Raw genomic sequence first — 5,703 nt, forward strand, 5'->3', positions numbered from 1 at the left:
TAACCCGTGAACACCCGTGAATCCGCAAGCTTTACCCGGGACGGGCACGGATTGGATAAATGACCACCCGTGAAGAATTTCAACCCGCAAGCTTAGACTTGTATTAACCCGTAACCCGCGGGTTGGTCACAAGCCAGCCCCGTCCCGCCCGTTTGCCAGCTCTAGTCGGACTTAACAAGGATTCTGAATTTATATTTTCTTTCATAATTTTGGTAAAAATTGATTTATTCAAGTCTGGAGGCTGTAGGAAAAAACCCTCACTTAAAAATTTAGGGGTTTTCAAGTGAAGTCCCGTACACTTCTCTCTCTCTCTCCTTCTTCTCCCAAATAGTGACTTCCCTCTAATGGAGTAACCTTCCTCTAATGGATTCTCTTGAATAAGTAAGAAAGGGTAAATAAATATGCAGATCGATCACAAATAAATGGAGGAAGAGAAATAACCAGTGAGGGATTTAGGGAATCTATGATATAGGTTCTATAGTTGATCTTTATGCGGTTGTGCTTAAAAGGTGAATCCTTATTTTTGTTCTTGTGTTTGTGAACTTTAAGCAAGGATGTTGTTGAACATCATTTAGAAGTACGTGCTAATAATTTTATCGGCTTCTATTTCTTTTAAATCTTAATTTCTGCTACTGTTTTGTTGCTTGTCTCCTATCAAAGGAGGAAATGGATCGACAATCATCACAGACCTTGGGACCCTGTTGTTTAATGGGTACAAAGGTGTTGATCTTTTCCTCGAAGTTTAGAGAAAGAACATAACAATGGTCATTAATTACTGTTGTCTGAGCATCTTAAGGTTTTCAGTGAGATTTCCAATTTTGATAAAATTAAACCAAAATGTTAACAAAGCCATCATATTTGCATTTGTATCTTTATAATTTCCCTAAAATTAATTCATAACATTGAAAAATTGAGATGTTGTGTTGCTCTTTTCTAAGGTTGAACTCAATCGACATTCATCACAGACCTTAGGACCCTGATGTATAATGGGTGGAAATGTGTCGATTATTTCTTCGAGATTGAGTAAGAACACAGTAGTAAATTAACCGGGATTTCCATGATTGTTTCAGGCATCTCTGGTCTTCAATTAAGGGATGACGAAAAAAAAAAATTCATAAAATTAAATTTAGATTGAGCATTTGAAGAGTTATTATCCTATTAAGATTGGGAAGTTTGAAGAAGTATTAGAATAGTTCTAGTAATTGAATCATATAGTCGGGGAGGTAAATTGGGAATTAATCTGTTCCATTTTATGGGAGTTTAAACACTTTTTGGTTTGTTTTAAAGTGGGAGTTTTCATCGCTGGATGTACTCCACTGTGCTATTACGCAGGCTCAGTTTGGGGTCCGGCAAAGTTCTCTGTTAGTGTTTGTGTTCAAAAGAGAAGAAAAAGTTAGGGCCTGTTTGGTAGTGTTTTCCAAAACAGTTTTCACTTTTCAAAAACAGGGAAAACAGAAAACAATGAGAAAACGTGTTTGGTTACAGTTTTTCTAAAAACGTTTTTTACTCGTTTTTTGTTTTCGAAAACACCTAAAATGAAAACAACATTTCATCGTTTTCATCGTTTTCATTTCTTCCTTCTTCTCCTTCAGAAACGAGCAGAGAATTTCCCAGAGGAGGTGGGTTGATTTTGTTTTCATGATCATTTTCATGATTTTGTTTCGATTTCTTTTAGGCTATTAGTGAATCTCCCTTTGGACTAATCGGGTGTATGATTTGAAGCAGATGGGTTGATTGATTTGGTATCAAGTTCTAGGGTTTGCAACAATTTTTAGGTATGAATATCTATTTCAATTTCTGGGTTGCATGTATGATTTCTTTTCGATTTCTCTACGGTTATTAGCTAATCCCCTTTTGGAATAATGGGTATATGATTTGAAACAAATGTATTGATTGATTTGGTATACGGTTATTAGAAACCACCATTCCTGCATCTTTTAATTGTTTGTATGTTACTGCAGATTCGATTCATATTGTTGCAAAACAAACAAGGGAAAACTCGTCTTGCAAAGTACTACGTTCCTCTTGAAGAATCTCAGAAGCACAAGGTTGAATACGAGGTAATCTATCGCTCATATCTGGGCAGTTAAATTGCTCCTAATCTAGAATTTAACGATTCTGTAATACATATTGTTAGTCATATTCCATAAATAAAAGTCTATGTTACATGTTCAGGGTTCGACTTTCAGTTCTAGATGTTTTGTTTCATGTACCATTAAACATGTTATTAGTGATGGTAATGAAATTAGGAGTACCCGGTGTAGCAATGGCATCAGTGTTAACAAATTTGAATATGGTGATTTTGATGTCTGGTTATATTTACATATCGGGAAGATGTAAATTAAAATGGACATTTGGATTTAAGAATGTGATTAGTGGGTTAGGTCCATTGTTGAAATTGGCTATACCAAGTTGTTTAGGGATTTGTCTTGAATGGTGGTGGTATGAGATTATGATTGTCTTGGCTGGGTATTTGCCTAATCCTACTATTGCTGTTGATGCCACTGCTATTCTCATCATACCACTAGCTTGATGTACACTGTTCCTATGGGTTTAGCTGCTTGTGTTTCTACCAGGGGAAGTACAAATTTACCCCGGTGTAGCAATGGGGATAACTAATTTGGGCATGTCTTCTTTCTTAAACAACTGAAAGGTAGGAAATAATATACACCATCTTAGGACTGAAACAAACTATATCCAAAAAAACAAATTCAAATGTCGTAAGGTACAAGTTCCGCTTTAATTTTGCTTAATTACTCTGTAATCATGGAATTTTGCAGTATGTGACCTTGATATTGTGAGTAAAATTTCACATTAATTTTGCATTATAAGCATTCCCCTTAACAATTTTTTTGTGGATTTAAGTAAAATTACATGTGAAAAGCCGCCCAACCCTCCATGGCAGGAGTTGTTCAAGAAGAACTTGCAATTGTATCTTTTATGAATTATTATTAGTGTATTTCTTTGTAAATGATCAACAAATGCATACTCTACCCATATTTCCTTATGTTAATTGGGGTATTACAGGCAATGTCTAATCATGGGTACGAGATATGTCTACTTGGATCCTGAACAAAACTAGATAGCATTTGTACTTGGATTTCGTTGAGTTTAGTTACGATTAGCCTTCGAGCCAGGGGTTTTTCAATGATTGACTACTGCATGTTGACTGTCATCAACTCCTTGATCATATAAATCAACTTAACATGGATGTTTGTAGGTAGAAGAATATGCCATTTGTGTTCTTTATACTGTGGCTTTTTGAAGGCTCACTTAGGAAGATGGGGATAGCTACACTTAAGCTTATGAAGGGGATTTTTGGGAATGGGAGATGGATACATTTTCTAAAACTAGGGATCCTTACTGGGAATAACAATTCTTTTTTTTCTTACGTAAGTACCATGTGGTGGACTACACTGAATTTTTAGGATCATTCGTACGTCATTTTATCTGGGAGTTTATTAACAACTAGTTGTAACTGTCAGTAGCACCATTTTCATGACTAAATCAGCAGGTTGCTTGATATTTTTCTTGCTTTACAACTGATTGAGAAGCAACAACACTAAGCCTGGACAACAATGCATAAATTATTTAAGCAACACAGTGATTTATTTATTTTCTATTTAAGTAAACATGTTTTGATTTTGCATAATATTTTTAATCTTGTTGCCTTAAAATTCCGAGTTATGTGATTTTGCATACCTGTGAGATTTAAGTTTTATACAGTATGTATTATGTAGAAAAAAAGATGGCTTCTCTATCAAGTGATGATAACGTAGATGATATCCGCACATGGGCACAGTATATTGTGGATTACTTTGTTCAATTGCTTCATGATGAAGCCAAAAATGGGTTACAAACCACTACATTGGAGAAGAAGAAATGGGGAGAAATAGATAATGCTCTCTTTGCTAAGTTTGGTAAGAAATACAGCATTCCTAAGTTGAAAGCTAAATTCAATCGACTGCGTATAGAGCATAGGGAATTTGCAAGGTTAGTGAGTGATACTGGTATGGGTTGGGATCCAGTTGCAAACACGGTCACTGCAAGTGATGATGCTTGGAAGCGTTACTTGAAGGTATGCGCATAAATGTTTACACTAAGATACTTATACATAATATAGGTCAATAGTATAATGCATGTGTAACATTCCCAAATGCAGAAATATCCTGGTGCAAAACCTTCCGTAAAAAGGGGTTAGACAATTATTATATGCTTGGGGAGATATTTAATAGCACAACAGCATCTGGAAGCATGTCTAATGCATCAACACGGTCTCCTCCTGACTCAGACACCGAAAGAGACTTGGAAACAGAATTCCTTGGCAAAGGGGTACATGTAGAACCCGCTAGCTCTGGAGACACGAGTCACCCTTCATCACACACAAAATCAAACATACAGAGACGTGCTTTAGAACTTCCTATTGATCTTCCTCAGCGAAAGGCGACTAAATCATCAAGGTTTGATGATGCACTTGTAGCATGGACTGAAAATCTTAAAGTTAAAGCTGAAGTAACAAAAGCGAAGGCTGAACGTAAGAAGGATAAGGAAGTAACATCTCCTCTTTGTACCAGCACCGAGATATCATCTATTGAAGATTGTATGGATATATTGGACAACATGGAAGGAGTGGAAGATGATGTATATCTCAAAGCCATTGACAAGTTCAGAAACCCCGACTATAGGAGAATTTTTAAGAAAATGAAAGAATCAAGGAGAATTATGTGGCTTAAGAGTTTGTAATATGTTTTTTTTTCTTAGAAACTGAACTCGGTTAAGGGTTGTTGAGTGTTGTGATTTAGAACTTGAAGTTACACTGTGACACAATATTTATGTTAATGTGAGCTTGTTTTTGTGTGATTTGCTTTTTTTGATAGTAATTAGTAATGAGTTTATGTTGATATCAGTAAAATTTTCTTTTTTTATTGTTATTCATTTTGCTTGTAAATAACAATATGTATTTGCTTTGTGTAGGGACTGTACCAAAGGGAGTATTTGGAAGAGATTTGGCTGTACAAATATGTAAAATTGTTGTTATGTATAAAACATTTGTGCAAGCTCATAACTACTTTTTGAATTGTTAGTTTTAACATATAATTAATTTAAAAAAATATGTTTTTGAAAACAGCCATACCAAACAGCTTTTAGAAAATGAAAACAATGAAAAAGGGTCTGTTTTAAAAACAGTAGAAAACTATTTTTGAAAACTGTTTTTGAAAATGCTACCAAACAGGCTCTTAATTTGTTTTTTCAAAAAGAAAAGTGAAATGTTTGGATCGTTGGATCCGGTTTGATCGATGTTGGGTCTTAGGGCCAGATTCATCCTTAAAGTATTTGACGATGATGTATCATGATGCAGTTAAAAATTTCTCTAAATCTAAATATCTTTTCCTAAATTTTTACCCATTTTTTGTGGTTCTAAAGAATTTGTAACCACAAGTTTCGCAACACGTGGAATGTTATCAAGTGTTTTTTTTGTTTTAAGAATTTTATACTTTTTGGTAAACCCCGAAGTAAGGGCTTGTTTGGTGCATTTCTATAATTTTCTAAGAAAAGTCTTCTTCATCTAAATCTCCCCCCTTCACATTTTTCTTATTTCGATTTCGAGTTTTTACAGCAGGGGGGATTTCTAGCTTCTTACCGCAGGTCTCTGAGAATTTCTTATGCATGGATCCGTTTATTTGATGGCTGGTTTGTCGGGGT

At 35.1% G+C, this 5,703-nt stretch overlaps 1 long non-coding RNA gene across 3 annotated transcripts; it reads left to right on the forward strand.

Annotated features, from left to right (window-relative positions):
• Positions 1 to 261: 261 nt before the first annotated feature.
• On the forward strand, positions 262 to 4,860 carry LOC113347137. Of its 3 annotated transcripts, XR_003358759.1 has the most exons (6): positions 262 to 509; positions 1,071 to 1,619; positions 1,726 to 1,775; positions 1,962 to 2,060; positions 3,727 to 4,078; positions 4,163 to 4,860. It is a non-coding gene; the product is annotated as an uncharacterized LOC113347137 (long non-coding RNA). The 3 variants fall into 3 exon arrangements; XR_003358757.1 differs by having other exon boundaries at positions 262 to 1,619; XR_003358758.1 differs by having other exon boundaries at positions 262 to 1,619; positions 3,741 to 4,078.
• The last annotated feature ends 843 nt before the right edge of the window (positions 4,861 to 5,703 follow it).

The sequence above is a fragment of the Papaver somniferum genome, chromosome 2, assembly GCF_003573695.1.
Source record: "Papaver somniferum cultivar HN1 chromosome 2, ASM357369v1, whole genome shotgun sequence".
Taxonomy (NCBI): domain Eukaryota; kingdom Viridiplantae; phylum Streptophyta; class Magnoliopsida; order Ranunculales; family Papaveraceae; genus Papaver; species Papaver somniferum.